The sequence below is a fragment of the Streptopelia decaocto genome (genome assembly GCF_964273445.1).
Source record: "Streptopelia decaocto genome assembly, chromosome: 1".
In the NCBI taxonomy this organism is placed as follows: Eukaryota; Metazoa; Chordata; class Aves; order Columbiformes; family Columbidae; genus Streptopelia; species Streptopelia decaocto.
Window position 1 is genome coordinate 185876538 of NC_138663.1, and position 25657 is coordinate 185902194.

The window sequence follows — 25657 nt, forward strand, 5'->3', positions numbered from 1 at the left end:
ACACCGATCATAATATCTCGCCCCCCACACGCATTCCATCAACCATTTTTCGTCCCGGATTTTCATAGGTGGTGTCTGTCTTGCATTTCTTTTTGCTTATGTATATATCACCGATATTCATTGCTCTCTGTCACACAGAGCAACCTCTTTTATAAGCTGTTTTGCTGTGACTGTCACTAAGAGTAAAATTCGAAGTCCTTCTCTCTCAAGGAAACACTGGCATTTCTCTAGCTTGTTCAAATGCCCAGAAGCCAGCACAGCATAACTCCACTTTGTCAAAGAAATACTATAAGGATTGGTCGCTAATAATGCTCATAGTATCTTGACCTCGCAAGCTGTATCAGTGAGCACTGACTGATTTAATTAGAAAAAAAAAAAAAAAAACAAAAAACAAACCTTATTCTTCAGGTAAATGAGGGGATACATGAATGCATGCATTCATTACCATGTTTTGGCAAAGAGAAATATCCTGCGAGAACTGGAGCCTTTTACCATCACATGCTTTTGCTTTGCAAAGCATTTTTCAGGGACTGTATCTCATAAATGTATTTTAACAACTTCATGCTTCAGCAAACAAAACTTACTGCTGATGATTGAGTGGGATCTGGATGCTTTTGATGTGGTGTCAATAATGGGTGTTTCCCCTTGGGAAGTTTCCAAGAGAACATATTTTTGGTGGAGTTTGCTGGTTCATCATGATCTGATGGCAACAGTCCCATTTCAACAAGACCTGTCAGGTACATCTTGCTCACTCTCCCCTGGCAGATTGCTGCACTCCTGCACAGGCAGTGTGCAGCCCCAGGGCAGGCAGCAGCCAGCTCTACCTCTGTCCATCAACAATTCTCCATGGAGGACTTTGAAAACAGGAAAGCCCATTTTGGGATTGCTGGAATTCAAGTAAAAAACAGTTCTGAAGTTTGAAAGAACTCCATGCAAAGTACACCTATAAGGCACAGGGCAATTTCCAGATTCTCAATTAAAACATTAAAATATAAGTTATAATTTTGGATGGTAGATTCAAACATAACAGATGCACATCTGAATCTGTTTGTTCATCCCTGCCAGCACTAAAGCAGTAAAGACAGACAGAAACACCCTTAAAGATAGCCCAAATATCATACAGTCTTTTTAAAACCCTGTATTTCCCCAATTCTGCTTCATTCTGCTTCTTCTCAGAGACATCCTATCTCACCCATTAGTTATCCCATTTACTCTTTGCTCTGAACTTTTATTTCACTCCAGGTTTTTCTTGTGTAACAGTTTTTGATGATGTTTCATGCTGCAGTTTTCAAAGCCATTTAAATGGAATCCCGCATAATTACTGTGGTTCTTGATGGCTTTGCTGTCTCTGCTGGTTCTTCCACACATACCACTTGTGGGAATTAGAAACTGCTCAGATGGGGAAGCCAGTAGGAGGGAGCGAGATACCTGCACCTGTTGTGCTGTAGCTAACTCTCTCCCCGGCAAAGTTTGAGTATGGCTCTGGGGATAGTTCACTCCAGGGACCCTTTCAAATGACAATATGGATAACATCACATCAGATTTTTCTCCTGTCCTTCAATGTACTCAGATTTTGCACTCTGAAACACACTCCACACACTCCACAGCTCCCCCTTCCCAGGACTTTCAACACATAATCTCCATTTCAGGTTGGGCTCCAATACAGACCCTGTACTGTGTAGATACCATGAAATGAACTACAACAAACACCCATTTAATCTTAGGTTCACCACACAGGACCTGGGGAAACCCAAGACGAAGATTTGCTTGTGATATTACTGCAATGTCTTGCCCAAACTTACACAGAAAATCTGCAGCAGACCAGAGAATTAAACCCAGCTCTCCCAAGGTACAGATTGTAGAGTCTAACTGCAAAATCATCCTTCCTTACTTAGATATAAACTTGATCTTCCAACCTCCCTTTTGCTCTTTTTTGCTGGTCCCATAGCTTTCAGCTGACACTAACTTTTATGTTAACTTTCCCGGAGTATGGCCCAATGCAGTGAGATTGCAGATATCAGAGACAAACTTCCTCCTCTATCTTTTTTAATCTCTCTCTGATGTTCCTTTTCTTAGTGACAGGGCACTCATCCACCGCCCACCCACTGCTTTGCACGTGTCTGCATTCACCCTCAGGAAGGAACCAAGCTATTGAACTGTTACGACTGCAGCTCCAGCAGCCTGGTGACCCCTCCTAGCAGCTCATGTGCAAACCTCATCTCCAGCATTGTTAGAATATGCCAGACATGAGGTGTCTCATTATATCTCACTCCCGGTATCCAGCAGCAGCTGGCACACCCTGCTGACATTTAAGCCTCAGATGTCAGATGTCATTGTGTGATGGTTCCAGACACATCTCTCTGGCCTCATCCAGTGCCTCTGCTCCTTGTCAGACCTTTCCTCACTGATTCCCATTCTTCACTTGGCAAACACCCCTGCAGTATTGCTTTCACTTGATTTTCCAGTGAATTCTCAGCTCTGTAATACTGAGTTGGCCTGGCTTCTTAAGTAGATGTCTCCAAAGTATTTTTTAAAATAAAGAAAAAAAAAAAACAACCTCTGGATATCTCTCTGAGGTACCTCTTCTCAGCCTGATTGATGAAAGGGTTTTTCTTCCACCTCACCAGCCATTGCAGATGTCTGCTCATTGATACATACTGTCACTGGACTGTCTGCTTGCAGACTTTCTCCACCTTGAGCTCACTGAATTTTTCCATATGTAGCTAAGTTTCACCTGGGAACCACTGTTTATAAATCTTTTGCCTTTTCAGTGAAGATGATAAGTTTTGCCATGTTGATGACTATACATCTTACCTCAAGCAACAGTTGTTTTGTCAAATTTCTTCCTTATACTAATTGACTACGGGCCCCGCTATTGTACCTCAGCTTGTAGATGGGTATCAACACCTGCTATGTTACTCTCACCATCAGAGACAAAGTTTTAAATAGTAACTTTGCACCTGGTGACCAAAGTATTAGCACTTGCTAATGTTTTAAAAGTAAAGAAATTAGATTTGTATCTTTATAACTTGATTTTTTTCAATATCTGAAAAAAAACAGAAGATATGTGGTATCAGCATACTTTGCAAGCCCTACAGCCTTAAATATTATTTATTGGTCAACATGCTTCAGTCACAAACTAACCTACAAAAATTTCTTTTTTATTAAAACCATCATTTTCATTTATCCATCATCCATTCCTGGCTGAAGTGTACTAGCAACTCCACCCAGTTTCAATGCTGGATATGAAAAAGTAGGAAAAGTACGTCAAAATTTGACCAAAACACAAGTAACTGTTCCTGTCTTGTGGCAGCATGGTGGGACCTTGAATGCATGCTGCTGCTGAGACCTGCGCTAGCAAAGCACAGGGGATGCTTAGGCCACCAAGCCCCATCACCCACAGGCATCCTGGTGGCAGGAGCACACGTGTAGCTCACAGGTAGAGGCGGGACAGGAAGAGTTCAAAGAGGGTCCAAGGTGCTGGGTATGTACCACATGTGCTGAAGTCCTGTGCTTCCAACCAAGAGTTGGAACTGAAGCCCTCTCTTCACACCAGTTGTCCTAGCAGGAGTTTGTACAGTGTTCAGTGCCATGATTTACTGCCATTCTCAACTATATCTTATGTTTTTCATATAAGCTGAAAGCACCGGTCCTCCTATAGTAGGAACGGGTTATTTTTTTGAAGAATTGAAAGGTGCCATGCTACTATCTGCAGTGTGTCCCTCAAGGATCTTCTGTCCAAGATAAGAGCACGTTCAGCCTTCCGAGAAGATGACATCATGGGAGATGACAGGAAGCACATTTCTTATGCTGAACCTGCTAAGCCAAAACTCTTGTCACAAGAATAATGTAGATGTTCTTATGACATCTGATGTTCCTTGAACAGAAGCAAAAGGTCTGAGCGTTCTTTGGGATACACAAAGCTTGGTTTTCCTAAGTAGGTGTCATCAGTGGTCTTATGTGGAACATTAAAATTAATCCAAAACCAAACCAAGATTTATCTTAACAGTTTCCCCTTAAGTTATTAAACATCTACCATATACTATATTTTGCATAATATATTTTGCATAACTATTTTGCATAGAAAAATAAGGAAGAAGAAAACTATTAGTATGCTGACTCTTTGAGACAGAAGTTGTTTTGCTCTCTTTGTCCTCTCATATTGAAGCTGGACAAAAACCAGAAAAGCTTGATAAAGGGTTAATAAATCCTTTAGGTCCATTTAAATAATAAGTTGAGACTGCACTGTAGGGAACCAGGATCAGTCAGTCGAAAGCATTTTAAAATTATTTCTTCATTCTTAACCTCAGTTTTCTTTTTAGTCCCCTGATCCTCATTAGTTAGCTTGACTTCTATGCACTGCCACTCACAGTGAAACAAATTAATGTGGTGATGATGAGATGTAAATACCAGTCCCTGCAGCTGAACCCCTGACTTCATTAGGATGTAGCTGGAGAGCAGAATTGGTCTGAACTGCTCAGAAACACTCAGATTTTTTTCTTACTCATGTGAGTCAATTATCAGTGAATTTACTCCATAATGAGTATGGCCCTGGAGAACAATTTAATATGGTGCTAAATGTCACAAAAATGAATCTTTCACATGCAGTTGTTAAAAACAAATGGATGGGCTTGTACTGTATCTGAAAAACAAGTGTGTTTTTCATAAAAGCAAGAGTCTTTGCCTTGCACTGAGTTGCTCCTCCCTTTGCTCCTGAACAGATCATTTTCCAAAACAAAATTCAATTCTTTCATCAGATTTTTCCTGAGATGACTAAAATGCTTATTCTGAAACAATAGGATTTCAATAAATACGTCAGAAAAGCCTGGAAGAAGTCATTGTTGCAGTAAAGTAGATGAAAACACAATTAGCACATATGTCCCCATGAAGCTGATAAGTTGATACTCATTTAAACAGCAATTGAATAGCACATGTATTGCAAAATTTTCTTTCTTTGATTTTCTCTTTATTTCTGGAAATAAAGAGCAACTGCCTTTCTAATGTTAGATGCAATCTCCCTGATGTCCCACAGGAACCACTTCAGAATGCATCACTGTAAAATCCACCTTTCTATTGAGACATCCAAAGTTATATCAAAAGGAAAAACACCTCCCTAAAAAAAAATAATTAAAAAAATCTGCTTTCTAGCCACTAAGTCCCATTGAAAAATGGCTAAATAAAATGGATTCTTATATCAAGGAGAACAAGAAACATTAGTGAAATCAATAAGTTCTAAGCAATATTATCAACCACACTACTTAAAATATCTATGTTGATAAATGTTATGAAACTAAAGCAATTAGAGCCAGAAGGTCATTAGAGATCTCAATAGACAGCAATATCTGGGATTGTTCTTATTCTGATACGAGGAAGGGAAAAAAAAAAAAAAGACCATCCAAGCTACATTTGCAAGTTTTTAAGCATTTATAATTTGAACAGGGGGAATGTTAATAACTAGGATGCTGGAAGAAAACTGAGAGTTATGATCAGTGATTACAAGGCTATCCCTTCCTGCTCAAGACCTATCAGAGGTCCAAATCATGACTCGTGTTTTTTTCTATCTATGAGCACTCACCCAAGAGGAGAAATAGGCTGAGCATCTGTTCCTGGAGGCATTTCCACAGCATCACGTCATGGTATATGCTCTGTCACATGTTATCTGCCAAACCCAGGGTGCTTTTAGTTTTATGGTAACTTCTGATGTTTCTCACTCAGGGCTGCAGAATGTCCCTTTCAAATATGTGCTGTCTCACTGAAGGTATGATTGATGCACTGTGCATTCTGTTCAAACATACTGCTGCCCTAAGGAGCTTCCACCTCTTATTCCCACCACTCCATCACAGTTCACTGTCCCTCTTTTGTGCCAATAAAGTCACTTCTGCACCCACTTTACAGTGGGGTCCCTAAGCATGTCCACACTGGAACAGCTGATATCGGAGAACTGCAGAGCAGAGGAAGCAATGACCAACCTGGGAAAGACACAGACAAGCGCCTTCTAAAGCTCTTCAGTACTAGAGAAAGCATGACATCAAGTGAGTGCTCCACCTCAGAGAAAGAGCAGGTGGAATTTGGTTTCATGTGAGTATAATATCAGTGAACTCAAGTTAACTAGAGTGACATCTGATGTGACAAGAGTGAGCCGTCAAAATGAAGGCAAGTAGTTTTAGGACCATCTTTACCTCAGTGAATCCGTGGTTCTGGAGTCTAAAAAAAAAACGTGATGAATGGTTCAAATGGTTAATGACTTCATGGCTAATGATTTGGGGATAAACATTCAGCTGCTCAGAATGAAGATGTCATTTCTCTTACTGACCCTTGCTTCTTAAATGCACAGCAAAGTCCTTAATGATACGAAGTCAGAGACAGAATTTAAAAATATTTTGAAAGCAATAATGAAAAATATCTCCAAAATAGAATAATCTAAGGTGGGTTTCACTTTTACTAGTCTGCCCTGCCCATACTTAGTTCTTCTCTGTTAATGCTATTGCACATCCTGTGGCAGCAGGTGATAATTGATACACATAAATCACCCATTCATGACTATCATTAGCCAGGAAATTTCTCCTTTGCACATCAAAAAAGTGGAGATTACTTGATGGATAGCAGGGGTCACTGAACTACTTATACCTGTTGATCATAGCAACCACAAAAAAGCATCAAGTTACTATTTCAAAATTAAGCTCTAAATAACTTGCCTAAAGCCAAAGACAGAAACCCCCACACACAAAAGAAAATCAAACAAACAAATAAACAAACAAAAACCCAACAAACAAAACAAACAAACAAACAATCTCCAAATGCAAGGCTCTCTTTCCTTGGGGTAACATATCTTACAGATAGAGAAGTATGTACAGCACATTCCCTTTTGTGTCTGTAAAGATAACAGCAATACCTTCACCAATGTGAAGTACAGAGTGTTGGGGTTTCTTTCTGGGTATGCAATGACGTACACTAGGAAACCACTGTTTGTTCATAAGAACAGAAGGAGTTGCCAGGGGAAAAAAAATAAAAAAGGCAATCCAAATCCCATACTATCTGTCATTGCAATCTGTGACAGCGGCAGAAAGCCTGTAGCCCAGGTGTATCTGAGGTTGCTTGAAGCAGTACAGATCTCAGAACAGGTTCCTTGCCTGGTTTCTCAGAAGGATCTTGCAACCCATCTGGAGCTCCATGTTTCCTCAGATAGTCAGCCAGCCACACTTCATATAGTGAATTAAAAGCTGCTCAGTGACTGTAAACACAATGGAGATCTACTCCAAAGCTGTGACTTAAAAAGCAAGGAATAATAAAAACAAATACACCACTTCATTTTTTGGACACACTATTGTAAAAACAGTACAGTTTCAGTAAAGTCATCATTTCATACAGCCATTCCTTGGTCTAGTGTAGGCTCTATAGCTCCTTATGTCCAAGAAAGGCACATATGTTTGTCTCAGCCAGAAATCCAGCCCAAGAAACTTTCTGTCACTGAAACTGCAATTCTGGATCAATCACTGAAACCCGGACAGTTATTCCAAGTTCATGTCAGCAGAACAGAGATTAGAATCTGACCCAAATATTAATTGACTTTTGGAGTCTCTGTGTCTGGCCGTCAAGAAACGCCAGCTGGATGCTAACTCTGCAGCTTGCACGCACAACACAAGAAGACATGTGAAGAAACAGCCGTGGATGGTATTTTCTGACATGGAGTTGTTGAGCAATGAGTGGCAAGTGTTGTGCATGTTAGGCACAGAGAAATGGAACATTGCAGAATTAAATCACTCGCTGTACCAGAGACTACATCCCAACATAGGAATGATTTGTAAGAATTTGTTTGCTGTTATGTCTTAATGTAGGTGTCCTTTTGCCTTTAACAGATCAGCCTGTGGTGGGTTGCAGTGGAGAGTCACCTCTGTGCCCTTGCTGCCCAACAACTGTGCTAGACAGACCTGTGGTGTCTGTCTTCTCTTTGGAGTATCTCTTGCCTCTGTAGGCATCTTCACATTGTGCAAGAGAGTATGGTGATTCTGAAACTAGAACCGACAGGGTAGAAATGTCCATGAAACACTACGGAGATAATATCCCAGAGCAGTACAGCCGCACTGACAGTTTTGTACATGAGCTAATGAGGGCTTTAATTAATGCTTGCCATCTTAGCTGCAGCATTTTACTGACCAGATGACCTGCTTCTAGATGCGGAGTGATCTCTGGTACTGTGAGCTTCAGCATCTCTGCACCATCCTCTACTGCATGTTGTTGAGTACCCAAAATCATGTCTTTAGCACAAGGGCTGAGTTTGTGTCTCACCATGAGAAACCCTGTGAGAGATGAGTGTTGGCAAGTTAAATACTCTTGGTGAACCCAGGAAAAGCTGATTCCCATCAAAAGCCAGTAATGTAATCCAGCCCAAGTATTTAGGCTATTTCCTCTGCCAAACAGTGGCTAAGAGCTAAATTTTTCTGAAACCCAGTTTTCTCTACTTATCCATAAGGTTCACATTCATCAGCATTTCCAAATAAGTTGATTGTTTTTATGTACATAGTCGGTAAACCACTCCAGAAATCCAATATGCAACATCCTTCTGAAACTCATTTGGAGTTACACTGACAGCTGAGTTGGGAAATGTTACAGAGAAAAGACTTTTTCTTCCTTGTAAAATGATAGAAATAAAAACTTATTCTGAAGTGTAACTGTTCATGAGATGGAGCACAACTATAGTCTGCCACTTTAACAGGCAGAGAAGAAAAGAGAGAGTCCTGAGCTGTGCTCCTTTCCTCCCTCCCTCTAAAATTTATTTTGCATATTATAAGATATAATGTGTAAAAAAAGCCTAAGAGAAACAACCAAAAGTTAAAACCTCCTTCTTAATTCAGTGTTCCAACCAGTACACTGCTGTCCTTCCCTGTATTGTTCTCATTCCCTTTCTACATCAAAGAATCACAATTTTTTGCAGCACTATTCCTACATGGGGCACGGGAATAACTGGTCCACAAACCCATGCATTGCTATTTATGTCTGCATGCTCAGAAGAGGCCAGAGCCTGCTGGCTTGAGCACAGTTATGGGAGGTGGAAAACACAGGTTTGAAGCCCATGAAGATGAGACCAGGTGAAGCTGCACTTCATGAGACTCTGATCTGACAATGTTCAGGCACTGGAATGAGCATAGAGACAGGAACATGACAGACAGGAGCATGTGAGGCATGTCAGGCAATGTCGAGAGCATGACGCCTTGCTCAGACCATGTCTACATGGGTTGGTTTTGTCATTGAGCCTCAGCAGAGAAAGGCCTGAGGCAGGGCTGGGCTCAGGTTAGAAGACAAGTTGCAGAGCACCCAGGCATGGACACTGATCCCAAAGCCACAGTGACCTGATGAACAGGAGATTAAGAAGTTTATGCAGTAGCATACTACATACTTTATTTCATCTAAGCATTCTGGCAAGGCCTTCCATCCACCCTGAAGACTGGGAAGGAGACCTTTGTGTTTATCCTCCAACAGGTTCATTTTTAAGTCTAGTGAAGAGCAAAACAAAATACCGGTGCCTTGGACAATATTCAAAAATCAAATCAGTGGTTTATTTTCAGGCTTCATCTTTGCTTGCAGGGACAATTTGCATGTTTCCAGCCCAGTCACCTCTGTGTCATCACATTTACCAGCAATGCTGCCAACAGCTCTTGCCAGCCACACTCATAGATACAGGAGCTCCTTGACCATGCACTTCAGAGGCCTCCTGTATATTTTATTTCTGAAACTATGCTGTCAGCATCACTGCAGTACAGTGAAAGGGACCTGAAGGTGTCTGGGATGCGAACTGAGGAAAAGGCCAGCAGGACCAGCAGGGGTGACAGAAGGAAATCACCCACACAGACAAGACACTCATCCAGCCTGCACTGCTCCAGCGACATAACGAACCTGTGGGAAAAGAAAACTCTCACAGGAATAAGCATAATCTCATCATCAGGAGAAGGAATTAGCACTTCTTATTCAATTTATTTATACAGGCTATACATGCCTACAAGAAGAAAAATTTTAAAAGATGCTGACACTTGTTACATACTGGTCTTTAGACAGCTACAGCACAGGGACATATCTGAGGTATCCAAGATCTTTTTTTTTAAATTGAATATTTCCAGTAACAGGCAGTTTATGCTTTGTTGGGAGAGACCTGATATGCTTCATGTTGCAGCCACAAATTAGCCTTTCATGAGGCATCATTCTGTGAGCCAACAGATAGTACTTGTGCTTTCTCATGATTTATGGCCAGGCATTCCTGCAGGCAGAAAAAAAAACACATTTCAAGCCAACAGGACAAGCAAAACCATGAAAAAGAAGCAACAACACATTCAAAATGGGTTTTTTTTTCAATTTTTTATTTTCTTTCTTAAGGAAGCAGTGGAGGATATAAAGTCAGGAGTTTACATTCTATTCACAACTTCCAAAATACAGAAATTAGAAAGTGGATTCATACTAATCCTGTAAAGGAACAGCAATCCTTCCCAAAGGAAAAAGCGACTTGTTTGTCTTACACTGGTTCTGACCAACACTTCACTATAGAAAGCTATCAAAACCCCAAATAAGCAAGAATCCTTGTCATCCTCAGAATTATTGCCAGGAGACAACTCTTGCCAAATAAATAAATTCAAATCAACAAAGATCATATAAAATTGTCTCCCTCAAGAAAGCCCTATTTTTATATGTCAAATGCAGATATCAAAGATAAGTAATTGACAGAGGAGCCCTCGCCTTGTGTAAATAAACACCACCACTCTCTCCAGACTGAAACTTCTGAAGACAGTTAACACAAAGACCTACCAAACAGTATTTGTTATCCTCATAACTGATAGCAAGATAAAAGTCTATTGATGAGCTCGTCCCATCATTTCTGGTTTTCAGATACCAACTTTGATGGTGGGAACTGAAGTGAACTCAGGAGCCCTCTGACAAAGAGAATAGGCAAGAAAGGGCAGAAAGGCACCATGGGGTTGACATCTGGGTTATCATAACAGGAGCTAGCAATGTGTCTCCACAAAGAATGGTGAAGGATGAAGATTACAATATGTAGTTTCCACTAACTTCCAAATAGACAATTTTTCTCTGTGGAAGCAAGTTGAAAGTATTTCCAAAGTGGTTTTTATTGTTCAATGCTTTTCTTGCATTCAGAAGATTTTAATACACCTTTTAAGGATAAGAAATTTAAGGATGGGACCAAGGCAGTTTTTATTTCTAAACACCTTTGCCAGAATTGGTCCTGTGTCTTACAGCCCAGGGTTATATGCCAAGCAGTGCTCAGTCTGCTGAGAGAACAAGCTGTGTGTCACATCTGTTGCTTTTGCAATGGCAGGCACCCATTACTGGTTCCTAAAATCCTGTGGTCCCACGAGGATGGCAGAGACCAATGGATGGGGAAGGGGTATAGAAAGCCTCAGGCAGTAATAAAGAGCAATGTGCCAGCAGCAGGATCATTCACCCACCCCACAGCCTGCTCCTTATGCAGGTTTTGGGAAGCCCCAACCTCCAGGTCACGTCTCCCCAGGGATCCACACAAAGGGCAGGCAGGAGGATGCCAGGAGCCTGGCCATACCATGAACATACTGTGTCTCCAGGGCATCTGGCAGCAGTTGACCTACAGAGCAAGTGGGTTATACCTGACGTGTACAGGTGAGCTGTGACACTCACGCAGTGTAGGTGCAGACTCATGGTGGGGCTGGTGGCATTATCTTGCCTGCTACAGGAGGCAGCTCAGCAGCCTAAAGTGCTGGGCACATTCTTAAAAGGTGGAAACTGCAGTCAGGTTATCCTCTTCTTCTTCTGTACACACAACCTCAGCAAATCTCCGTATGGATTTGTGCTGGAGTACTGGAGTCTAAAAGGTGATTCCTGAAAAGCAACAAATTGGCACACAGGAGCTTTGCTCAGAGGTTTGGTTTAGCTAATACATTCTTCTTACTGCCTCTGTGTTTACAGTTTCAAAACTGGGGTTGCGACATAATCTGTCACTCTTGTCTAGGAAAAATTACCCACAAAGCAATGCTATAGAAATCCAGCTGCTGGAGTCTGTCCCTTGAGCCTGATCGGCTTCAAAACTGAGCTCTTCAATACCGAATCATGGTGACAGCTCACCTGCCCCTGCAAGGACCCTCTCTTGACAATTTCCAGGGTGCCATTAAAACACCAAAGACTGGGTGTCCATGTATGAGCCTTCTACAGCACTTCTCTCTGTCTTCTACAGAAGGACATGGGTTGTGTCTGCAGTCCATTGCAGGTGTTCTCCATACCCTAGAGCATCCTAAAAAGTCTTTGTGTGGGCTGCCGAATCCATAGTCAATGGAGTACAGAGCAATTCACCTCACCCGGCACAGGAAATCTTAAGCAAAATCCTCATATAGTTTTAGGATCACACGTAGATTATTTCTATACCAACTTTAGTAAAAGGTTTCACTGCAAATCTCATTTTTCCCTAGAAATATTAAGCTATAGATAAAACTTTCCTTGCAGAATCATCCATTTTCCAGTTCTTTGTAGCATCACTCTTAATAACTTTCTAGAGACAATTTATTCACCCATGAAGGCTGAAACTTTTTCCAAAAAGTTTTCCCTCTTGCTTGTGGTAAAAATTTCAGCACAAATAAAGTAATACTAGAAGTTCTTCAGATGCAAATCCCTGACATCTCACTCTGGTTGGCACCACAAAGTGGGTCCTGAGTTAACCAAGCATTGCTCTCATGAAATCGAGCACTTTATTTGTAGACCTCCCATTGCTGATTCATCCATTTCGTATAGACTAAACCCATTAGTAATCATGCAGATCAGTATTGTTTTCTTCAATCAGCTCATCTGCAGCATTAAAAAACTAGCAAAAGTTGCAATATCTCCTTTTGATTAACCTGCCTATTGTTTCCCCATTCAATACCCTAGAAGTGCAAACCTTGCACCGGGATCCAGTTCTAGGTAGTCACTGCTCTCTAAAGTATGACAGTGATCTCTATCAACAGAAACTCAGTCCAGGGCAGAGAGATTAAAATATCTTTAATTAGCATTTCTCAAAGTATTTTCTCCCCAAAAGGAATGTGTTGAAGCCACAGCAACACTTTGCTTTCTGGTCCTTAAAAAATAATGCTAAATACAAACACCAGAACTGGTGCTTCTCTTCTGGCACTGATAGTACAATGAAATTCTCCCTGTGGCTTGTTTAGAGGAAAATTTCAAGCCTCAAGGTACTTGTTCCATGTGTATCCCAAAACAACTATTTCAAGTAAAGCTCAAAGTATGTGTTATTACTAAAAACAAGAATGGGAAAAAAAAAAAAAGGGGCAAACCTAATAGCAGTAATAATAATAACCCTATGTTGGAGAATGAAATGTTATTTTTTTCTCTGAATACACGATCAAACCAATAACCAAGACAACTTTCTGTAATATTCAGAATCACAAAATAAGGAATGAAAAACTATAAAATCAGAAGATATTTTAATATAGAAATTTGGAGTAAACACTGAAATTAATATTTTCCTCTTGTGTTTTTTTTTTCTATCTCCTTTATTTCCTTTTAAATTCTTACATCTTCTGACTTGAAAACCCAGTAGATCCTATTAATTTTAAGTGGTTTTGCATAGTCTCCTTTTTTAATAAAACTGCTTTATAGCATATTTTATTCTGAAAGAGTACAAACCAGTTATGTGTCAAAAATAGGTAAAATTTTATATAACACAATAACTAGTTGTCCATATTTCCTCAAAATACTTTGAAAATTTGTTTATGCAGCTGTGATTTGATATGGCCATGCACTGAACATCCAGTTCCTTGCTGGTGTTTCTGTTCCTTGCTTTCTGTTTCCAGCAGCTAACAGGATCTTGTCTATTCTCCCCTCCTCATCCCAGAAAATAGTCCAGGACCATAAAGCTCTCTGCTCTGATGGGTTTTTCCAGGTTGACTCTGGGTACTGTGAACTTTTCGTGCAACTCCCTATGGTTGCACAACTTGACCTTGAAATATCTGCTGGGCTTAGTCAGAAGGATAAACCTGCGCCACACACCTCCAGTCTTCTGCCGCTTTCCCACAGCATGCTGAGGTATCACCTGCTTTCTACATTTCACACCTGAAAACAAGAAGGCATACACAGCACTCCCAGAACTCCCTATTTGTGGTTGCCAGACCTTTCGTGAGGTGCTACGGGGCAAAACGGGGAGCAGGGGTAAGAAAAAGTGGGTTCACGTGCCTCAGGATAGGTAAGAGATATCTCATAATTGATCCACTCTACTATTGCAGACATTTGTAAATATTGAAATACACTTTCTCACAACTACTACCTTGATTTCATCTTGCATGGCAAATGCAGTCCCTTTTTTTGTGTTTTTATACACACTAACACTAAACAAGCAGCAGTAAGCAGATGTCCTCTGCTGAGTGTTCTCCGTCATAAAAATTTCCAAGCTAACAGACACAATATGCTATTTCCACAGGGCTAATTATAATAGGTCAAAGGAAAACATCCTCTGAGCAACTGTGTAATTTCTAAGGAAATCTTTCTTACTCCGTGGAAGTGAAGATTACTCATAGCATGACAAATCTGGAAGGACTATTAAAGGTTTCACTCCCACTTGTCACCAATACTTTAAACCTGACATCCAGCTTCCAAAAATATTAATCATTTACCTAACATTTCCTTGGAAATACTTTGCCAAAAATGAGAAACTTATTCCCATCCTTTAGGGAACAGCAGATACTAAGAAATCGGTCCAATTCTTCATTAGCAATCTTTTGCCCTGATATCAAAGGAATTGGACTGTTGCTACAAGGACATTGATCTAATAAAGCACTTATGCACATGCACAAGTTCAATGGGATTAATCATATGCTTAAGATAAACATATCCCTAAGTACTATTTACAGATAAGAACACATTTATTCAAGTCCATTTCCCAAGTAACACAACGTAACACAGCAGCATAGAGCAGCAATATTCCAATTGCTGATAATTTAAATCAAAGAAACACTAATTCCATGTAATCAGGTTTATAAGGAAAAATACTCAGAAACTACCCACAGAGGAATAAGCCTAAGAAGAGGAAACAGAAGAAATAAAATGAGCAGAATAACACTGAGATTTTTCAAAGGAGCTACATTACTTCATTGCCTCACATAAGATGAAATCCTATACTCTTGGGGAAATTCACCAAGTCTTTCCCTCCACGGGTGTACAAACAGGAGAGGAATACAGCTGATCTCTTGACTGCAGAAACAATAAAACTAAGGAGGTGATAGAAAGCAGATGGGATACAAAAAGAGAGTTGGTCTGTGACAGCCTCATTCCCTATGAATGTCTGTGAGGTTTTGAATCACAGCTGTGGAAACAAGCTGCTGAATTTCCTCCCCTAATCCTCCTGGTAATTTTGTAATTTAAGTATAAATGCTTTGGAAGTCAGCATTAACAGCACACTGCTGAGTGTCTTTTGTGAGCAGAGGATTCTAGTAGGAGACAAGCTGTGACTTAAAGCCATGTTGTCATACAACTGAGAAGGTGAGGAAAAGTGCCAGGCAAACAATCCCCAGACTGTTTTTTCCTGAGCAGGAGATGATCCACCTTGTCTGGACTTTATAGCAAAAGTGACTCCATTGATTAAATATTTTTAACATTGCTGATTAAGGACTCTGTCACAGTGCTCTGTCTGAATTAGAATAAAATGTTTGCTATAAAAGGGAAGATGAAAATGTGCTTATCATTTAACAAGAGTCAATCTGGAAAAAAATTTAAATAGTTCAGTGTGTTCTTGGTGCATTAACAAATGTCTCCTGGACAGGTTTCCTTGGACCCTAACTAGGAATAGAGTATTCATTCTCTGTAAGAAAAAAAAATTAAAGTAGCACATCGTAAAACCACTATGGTGACAGAAAGCAGTGAAAATCAAAGAGTTAACACCACTTCTACCACTTATTGTCAAAGCAATATTATTCTCAAGTTATTGCATTATGCTCAGTGCTATTCTTTTCTACAATGGAGAATTCAGAGGTACTTCGCTGTTGTGAAATAAAAGTCTTTCTAACTTTATCCTTGACCCTGTAATTGAACATGCCTGAAAGGTCCCCTAGGCCTTCCTAAAGCCTACTGCAGAATTAGATCCATCCTTATTCCTCACAGTCCATTGTTCTAAGGTGCCTTTGTCATTTTGTTTATTCCTAAGGCATAAGATTTGGTATATCTAAACCAAAACTGGTTTGCTCCAGGAGGTGCTGGTCCACTGCATTATAAGAAAGGCACTCAGACTCTGTAAAGCATCATGTAAAATACTTTTTATTAGAGCTAACTATAAAGAGAGAGAGGGTAGTATAGATAACCTCATGCCCCTTTAGATGCTGTGAACCCTGAGTTATGCAGGATCAACAGGGCTCCAATCTGCATGTAGCATCCCATCTATGGAGGTTTTGCCCCATTTGGGTCATTCAAGCTACTACAGTGTTTTCGTACAAGAATACAACTGTATTCATCATTTATGCTGCCAAACAGAGAGGGTGTCTGCTGAAGAACTTCTTGCTGCACTGTTAGATAAAGACAATGCAACACCAGTACTGAGTGGGAGCTGCATCACTTCCACTGGAAGTTTTCAACATTGCCTACCTCTCTCCATAAACAGATATTCAATGTAGGCACTTATTTTAGGATGTCTGTTTTGTTTAGCACTAAAATCTAAGCGAAGTCTGTAACCCAAGTTAGGCAGAATATATCCTACTATCTTTTCTTACTGTCCACAAATTCACACTGTCTTGGATTGCCTTGACTTTTCCCACAGCCGTATCTTGAAAACCTCTTATCTACAATCCTTAAGTAATATGATTTTTTTTCTTAGGCCGTTTCTCCTCATCCTCGTATAGAAAGCTCTCAAATTACTTCAGCCATACTTCTGGCTCTGGCACTTTGTTCTGCTGGGTGGGATGGGAAAGAGAAGTAATGCTGAAGTTTAGATGTAATTAATTAATGAACTGTGAATGCAGAGAAGAGAGGGGGAACCTAAGGCCTTAAAAATATCAGTTGAAGAGGTTAAGCTGCGGCAGCTCAAGAAAACGCCGCTTCTCTCTGCCCAACTCACCATCACAGAGGCTGTAGCAGGTGCAGAAGGAAACAGTAACTGACTGCTCAGCCCCTGTCTCATGTGGGGTTTACCTCAAACCATAAAACCTTCACTGGCTCTGGCACACTTTCAGGACTGCTGGAGGTTATATAGAGCACTCCAAAATGGCAGGAAGTCCTCCAGGGAAAAAGGTACTGCAATTTTTCATTTTTGAGTGTCAGTAGTTCTTTGCTGGTTTTATAGCCACGCACCCCAGCAGTCTGTAAGTGCCTCCAGCAGAAGAGTCAGGAAGATGACTACAAAACCTGTATGGCTTTCTCTGGAGTATCTCTCCACTTCTCCATTTGATGGTGAGTGCATGACCTAAAGAAAGATTATTCTTTTTTCCTCTCTGCTTTTGGTAAGGGAAAAGGGAACCAAGGGAAAGCTCTGAGGACTTTAGTCACACTTTTTAGCCAACAGCATTTTTATTTCTAGGTATGTCTGCCATATAATTGTTTCAGAGCACTAATCTCCTGAACCCACTAGGAGGCATGAAACAGACAACAAAGGACTGATTTACTTCAGCTTTCTAAGAAAGAGGCTTATTTCTCTATAGTTTATCATAATCCAATGCTGGCATGCAACCAGGAGAGTTCTGACATACAGCAGTCTTTTATGCGGTCATACTTGAACATGAATAAAGAATGAAAAGAAAGAATGAAAAGGAGAGCAAGACAAAAACTGCTAAAGGATGGTGTCTTTGATTCTCCTTTCAAAAAAGTTCTCTGGCAACAACGTAAGAAAAGCCTGTGCCTGGATCACCACCTGCAGACTCTGACTCATTCTTCATAGCTGAAAAAGTCAAAGGCGGGTCAGAGTGGAGCAAGAGTCACATTTCATCAGAGGAAGACCTCCCACACCCAACTGCAAGAAAATACCTGAAACAGTCAAAAATGCCTGAATCAGACAACCAGAGACATGATTTCGCTGGTTCCCTGGCCTGTCTGGGGAAACTGTACCTGTTGGGGCCTCTGCAAAAGCCAGCTGACCTGCACTGGTGTGGGACTTCAATGTTCCTGTGTTGTGGGGTCACAAGGAGAATCTCATACAGACCTGAGTGTAACCAGCCGCTGCTGGCTACAGAATGAGGTATGCATGGTCCATCAACTGTAATACACCGACATTAAACATTTGGAAGTGCTCTCCAGCCATGCCTAACCCCACAGCAGGAGAGAAACAGATGCTTCTCTTCCTGTTCTCCTTCCAACTCTCCTTGCGCTGATAAGAAACTTGGACACATTTCCCCAGAAAGAGCTACAAGGTCTTCCAACAGATGAGTGTGGGTGTGAACTATAGTATGTACGCCTCTGTTTGAAGCATCCAGCAATGATGTGTCCTGTTTATGCTCTAACTGGAAGGATGATAGAGAAAAGCCAAACCTAGCTCTAGGTTTGATTTTAGTGAAGGGAAGATGCAGAGAGCACGCTTTAATCATAAGTATGAAAAGTTTTTGTGTACAGCAGGTATATTGTTTAACATAATGGATGTGAATATAGATGACAGGAGAAGAGAAAAAAAAAAAAAACAAAAACATGAGGTGAACAGTGGAAAGGCTTTTAGCTACTAAATATTTTAGAATCTTTGCATTTGGCATGACTTCGTTTAATAAAATCTGCAGTGTGCAACGTAACATTGAAAAGGTCATAAAAACGAAGTCAAGCCACCTCAAAAATGGCCAAAACCAATCTATTACCATAACTTCATCTAATCTCCGGCCAAGTTCAGAGTAACTAGTGAAAAATGACCGCTCATGACAAAAAGAACAGAAAGTCTGACCAGTGTACGCACCTCACACCGCTTGGCAGGTCCCCAGCAACCTGGAGACATGATGTACCAAGTTAATGCAAAGTACTGTTCATTGTTTTCAATGAACACATTGCAAAAGTCAGAACCAGCTCTCATAACCAAGAGGCAGGGTATCTCCTGTACTTCTCTAAAAGCACGTTATCACCTATGAGGCCACACTGTGTTCACAGCAGAACACTCTCAGTGACAGCAGCATTTGTAATATGAGTAACTGTGTCCGTGATCGTAGGCAGAACCAGCAACAGGGGGGATTATTTTTTAACCAGTCTGCAATAGAGCAAGAAAAGAAATTTTGATCCCTGGAAATCACTTATTTAAATAGGAGTAGGACCAAATTCTGACACCTTCCTTTTTCACCTGCCTACACCAGAGCTCATACTGAGTAAAACAGAACTGAGCACCAAACCTCAAGGGACCTTGAAATCATTATTTCTTTTAGGATATAACGTATCCCAGAGATAGTTTCAAAACATGGCTCTTTGAACTTAAATTAAAAAAAAAAAAAAAAAAGAAAAAAAAGGGTTGCTAAAGCCAGTTCTTGGAAACTGATAAACTAGAGGACCCTAGAGCCTACATCTGCTGTCTGTACAAATCAGGAGTTACTAAATCACTGAAAATGAGATCATCAGGCTAGCAGAGGTGAAAAAGGACCTATGTTATCCATTGTCTCTCTCTTCTTTTCCTAAATCAAACCTATACTGAGGATAGGAGAAGCATGTAAAAACAAACTTACTTCTTCATAATGACTTTTCAAGGAAACATGACTTTCCAACTAAATACTTTTTTTCATTTATTTAATTTTTTTCCCTCTATGTGCCTGCTTATTTTTCTCCTTTTTTTTTTTTTGTTTGTTTGTTCGGCTCAGTCATAATCCTGTATTTGCCTAATAGTATGCAAGTTTGATAAACCGTACAATACATAGCCAGATGTTTTCAGAGGCAGTTTGTTTTTAAGATCAGAGGATAAAGTGGTGGAACTGTGGTGGGATAAAAGATCTGGTAGTGGTTTTGACAGGAGCTGAAGTCTAACAGGAGTGAGGGACATTCCTGAAAATACCGGGGAAAAGACAATAATTATGAGGACTCTCTATTATCAACTCGTTTTGAATTACTAAGAAAAGATGTGAGACAAGGGAAAATACAGGAGGTCTTCCCCTGGCATTTTCCCAGATGATCAGTCAGGCTGTGCCAGGAGGACTCTCACAATCAGTTTCAACTCACCAGCTCTTCCTGAAAATACCTTTATTTACCCAGGCATGATCACAACTGTGTGTGTGGCTAGAACCAAGAAGCACTTCTTCCCACTGTTAGTCAGACCAATCCACACACTAATTTCACGTTTGGCTTATCATGTAATTATAGTGGCTATTGTAGTTTTTCTCTCAACTGCTTTTTTTTTTTTTTCTCCAAGATCTCCAGGACTTATTAGAACCCTTGCATTTCTGGTTTGCTATATTAACTAAGGCTCTGTGGCCTCATGCCAGTATCCATTTCCTTCAGCTCTACAGAATTTGGCCAAGGATGTCTATAGACAGAAGAATAAATCATAAACTGCATTTCATTTCATACGGTAGAGTTAAATTATTTAAAGAATCCTTGCACTGCTACCAGGAGTATTAGTATTATTGTTTTAAACAAGCAAAGAAGCAGAATTTACAAATAAAGCCATTTAGTTTCTCTTAAAATTTTGATATTGACATACAACACACTCTTGGGCACCTCATTCATTCACATCTTAAATTCAATTGCCTATAAATTCTGTCTTTTTTACTTATTTACCTGCACTTGGAAGGGAAACGCCTTTGATTGTTGCGTCCTCGTGACCCATTCAAGTGATTTTTCCAACTCTTGAGTTTTTATATTGCAGTCTCAAGCTTGTCATGGCACACTGAAAAATGTTCCCTGTCCCTGTGTCAGTCAACATCTATTGCAGACCTATACATAGATAATAGCATAAAACCATCCCTTTGCTCACAACTACTCCATCTCTTCAGCTGGTATGGTGTCTCACTGAATAGCTGAGACGCAGCAGTGGCACTCAGCACTGAAGAGCATATCACGAAGGGAAAGGATTTGGGACGATATTGTGATGGGAATAGATGCTCATTGGAAAAGATGGAAGTGTAATAAAGGAAAATTGCAGAGGTAGGGCTCCTGAGGCATGGAAAGAGAAGGCTGGTGGAGGATGGAAAAGAAATTGCCTACTACATACCTGTCTGTATTTTCATAGTATTGAAGGAAGTATAGTTTTGGAGCCCCTATAGAGTGTAATACTGATAGAAGAAATAATAGACGATATACTTCACAAAGACAAAATGTAAGTATTAGAATTATTCGAAATCATATGGTTTCCATTATGGTTTCATACAAAATCATCATAGTTTCCATTAGTGAAGCATGAGGTGGAAATGCACCATATTTCCAATCTGCCCTTCTAACCCTGTCAGCAGAAAACCCCGCCAGGGCTTTAGCTCAAAGTCAGTGAACTAAGTTCACACTCATTCAACTGCCACAGAAGACTTCTGAGTTTTGACAGTGTTGGTATGCCTTTTTGTTCCTCCTTGTTTCACTGTTTTTCAGCATAACTACATCCTTCAGGCAACTGCTATTGTGCAGACAGAATACAGTTCAAAAAGCTTCAGAGGAACTGTAAGGAGAAAAAAGGGCTGAATACCTTTAGCTTCAACAGAAATCCATCGCAATGTTTTGGGGTTTGTACATGGTGAACAGCACGTATTAAATGCATATGTGCCATGGATGACGGTAGCTCACTCACTTTTTTCAGGCACAGACATTCACTCATGCTTGTAACAAGTATAACTTGAAAACTTTTGCCAGATCCCCTCAAATGCATTCCTGCTTTTCCCCAACAACATATGGTGGACCACATCTCCAGCTGGTCTAAATCAGAAGAGTTTCACTGAAGAATATGTAATTCTACAATAAATTAACTACACAAGTTCCAAATAGCACATAAAATTTTAAAGGCACTTTCCCATTTTTCCATGACATTTAATCTGCTAGAAACTGTATCTGTACTGTACACTGTATTACTCAAATCTGCTGCATTAGATTTTTGACCATTTTTGTGTCCTTACCTCAGGGAAATTTTCACTTTCTGATGATACTGTACTACTGATTAAATTAGTCTTTCTATAAAGTTTCAACAAGCTCTTAAAAATAACTTATTCATGGATTTTCTCCAATTCTGAAAAGCCAATCAGTCTATAAAAAGCCCTTCCAGAACCTGCTACAGTCAATGAAGAACCTTTTCGTTGAGTCAAGAAACTCAGGTAGGCTTGTCTGTGTGTACCAGTCACTTTACCAGCTACTGGGAGCTCCTGTGAAGATGGCTCCTACCAAGCAGAAGAAAGGTGATTTTGAGGGACTCTTGAGGAATTTGAAGAATGCAATCTTCCTCTAAGAATGAGGAAAACATTTTGTATGAGAAAACAGAGAAAATCCACCCCTCTGATGAGAAATAGAAACCATCCTCTTGTTAAATTGTGTAGGTACTTTTGTGGCAGTTCTTGTGAATTTTCCTGGTTGTGTTCACACACACACAATATGGAGGCCACGAGGACAGAGGCAGGACCAATTGCGCAGCGTAGCCAAGCACATGAGCTCAATAGTTACTGTAAAGGAGTGTCAACTTCCTAACTATTTCAGAAAGTCTAGGAAGCTCAAAGTCTGTAAAAGCTTTGTTTATATCAAATAATAAAATACAGTATCATAGAATCATTTGGGTTGGAAAAGATCATGGAGTCCAGCCATAAACTTAGAACTGCCAAGTCCAAGACTAAACCATGTCCCTAAGTGCCACATCTACAGGTCTTTTAAACACCTCCAGGAATGGTGACTCAACCACTTCCCTGGGCAGCCTGTTCCAGTGCTTGACAACCCTTTCAATGAAGAAATTTTTCCTAATATCCAAGCTAAACCTCCCCTGGAGGAACTTGAGGCAATTACCTCTGGTCCTGTTGAAAATAAAAGCAACTTCTCTGAGCCCAAATCAATCAGATAAGCAAATATAAAAGCAAACAAAATGGAAACAAAACCTAAGATCTCCCCAAGTCAACAGATTATGCATTAGTTAAAAGGACCTGTTGATACTCCTTGCATTTTCTTTCCTCTCCCTGTAGTTGGAACAGAAATCCATAATGCACATATTTGTACTCCACGTGACATTTCTCATGTAAGGTTAATGCTTCCAAATTTCATTATTGTAGAATGATAACCAGGACTTTTGTGTGAAAATGGGTTCTTTCTAGGGGGTAAGTTTAGAAAGAAATCCCATGTAAAGAACTCTTCTATACAAAGAGGAAAGGCACAACTAGTGCCCTTTACTTGACACATCATTAAGCTGTGTGGGTCATTGCTATGAGATGCATTCAGGCATTGGTCAGCAATGAAAGTAGAATTAGATCTCCATATAGATAATCAGAACGTCCAAGACTCCTTTTGAAAAGGTAAATTTTAAAGACATAATATTCTTACCTTAGCTCACAAACTAATGAAACATCCGGGAGGATGAAGAACCTTCTGAAATGCAGGTTTTGCCCTCTGCTGTCTGATCGTGCATCTATCTTTCTCAGATGCTGGCTCTGCCTAGGACCGGATGCTGAACTGAATAAGCAATTCTTCTTAGCTATTACCTCTGGTGTTGTCAGGTATTTTCCAGAGGCCAGTTGCATAGATGTTACATACCATTACTTATTGCTGCCCCACACCATTGCCTGTGACTCCTGAAAACATCCAGCTTCCAAGGCTTTCTCAATCTATCAGCTCACCCTGAAGACTGCAGTGAGGGGTCCACAACACAGAGCCACACCAGTTGTAACGAACTCAGTCTGCAAGAGCTCAGCCCATTTGTCCCCCAAGGACTTGGAGAGAAGCACCCAGCAGAGCAGGGTCTGCAGCTCTTCTCGGCATGGACAGAACTGAGCCGCGCAACTGCTCAGAGGAGCTTCCCAAGACCTGATGGACACTGGAGCACACTGCAGAGCAGCAGTCTGCCAGAATACATAATCACACACAAAGGGTCACATCCATGTTAAGGAAATGGGCCGAAACCAAAGCCTATTTGCAAACCAGCAGTTACGGAAAACTAAGCTTAAGTGCAAATGACTCATCTTTTCACCCCAGGCTGAACCCAAGTCTCAGCCATAAGCACCTCTAAAAGTGGAAATTGTTCAAATTGGGATCTGAACCAAAAGTTGTGGCCTGGGTTTATGTTTAAGGTTTAGTCATATTATACTTCTTGTATCACAGATCGAAGGTCAATGCTACCTTAGGGAGCTGCTTTTTTTCAATTGGTCAGCATCAGGTTGTTGGATGGGAATTAATATTTCTATGGCATTGAGATCTCCAGCTTCCAAAATAGATATTTTCTCTCTTCTTTTTATTTGGAAAACTCAGAATAAGCAGGCAATAGGTAAGACAATGCTTTCATTAAGCAAACAATCAAAATACTAAGTTTTTATTTCCTAGAGGAATAAGAGACTGAAAGCCTGAAAGATGCAGTCACTGGTAACTTAAGCTGCTACAACTCTAGAGAGTACAGAGTTTTCCATCAAGGGAAGCATTAGGCCTCTCTGTACAGGCATAGGCCATATCCTCCAGAGGAGCTCAAGCTGCAAATGCCAACAAGACCTTCCCAGAAACAAACTGTGCTTCACAGCAGCATTCCAGACTACAGGAGGGACAACACCAGAAGGCCAAAGGAAAATAAGCATAATGACCAAGTGATTTATGGCATCCATCGAAGGCAGTGTTATTACAACATGAGGAAAATGTCTCTTCTTTCAGCACTCCAGTCACTTGGTGCGATGTAGGTGCCAAAACCTCACACCTTTTGTGTGCAGACCGATAATTATGAGACATAAAGCAGAAGAGACTAATGACTGGGCTATGATGAATGATAATAGTTACAACATCAAACAAAAATCTCTCACTAGGTATTTTAAAGAATCAGGTTAGGGAACAAAGTAAACTCATTCTCAATTTGCAGTTTTCACCCTGCTGTGGTATTCAGCAACACAAATTTCTCTCTCCTACTGGCACAGGCAAGTAGCCATGCAATAGTATTGAAAGGAGCATTGAGATTGGCAAACACTCTGATTTCCACCTCACTGCTTTTTCTCTACTGAGCCTCTCCTGGTAGCTGAAGGATCCTTATCTATGAAACCTGTTAATGCTGTGAGGTTTATACTTTTCTTTTTAATTGCTTTCAATGCCAATTCAGTAACTCTACAAAAGTGCATTATGAAAAAGCTCCTAGAAACATGCCTCTTAATCAAGGAACTGTGCTGCTCCCTCAAGTGTTCCCTCAAGAAGAATACCCACTCTCTCTAAGTAGAAATACACCTGCTGTCTACATCGAGTTAATTACTTAGGGCTGAATGCACTTGAAGTAGATCTTCTTGCTTACCTGAGGGTTGGGTAAACAAGAAAGTAATTCACTGCCAATGCTCAAAATGGGCAATAGATAAAATTAGCTCAGACACAGAGGACAAAGAAAAATTTGCCAGCCCTGGACTTGCAAAGCTGCAGAATCGACAGACCCACACCTGAAAAACTGGACAAGCCATGAAAAAAAGGAAGATTATTGGTATATGAATGCATGGCCTTCACATTAAAATTTTAATAAACCACTTTATTTTCCAACCTCTTCCTTTGGTAGTGGAAAGGTCACTCTTGGCTGTGTGTGCTGCTGTTCAGACCCCTGGCTGAAACTAAAAACGTGGATGGGGAGGATCAGAGCTCACCC

General features: G+C 40.4%; 1 long non-coding RNA gene across 1 annotated transcript in view; it reads right to left on the bottom strand.

Moving 5' to 3' along the window:
- Positions 1-23843, bottom strand: part of LOC309436969 — a 97478-nt gene extending 73635 nt beyond the window's left edge. Inside the window, exon 1 of the long non-coding RNA XR_014183442.1 lies at positions 23386-23843. This is a non-coding gene — a long non-coding RNA (uncharacterized lncRNA). The remainder of the gene's footprint in view (positions 1-23385) is intronic.
- Positions 23844-25657: the final 1814 nt, after the last annotated feature.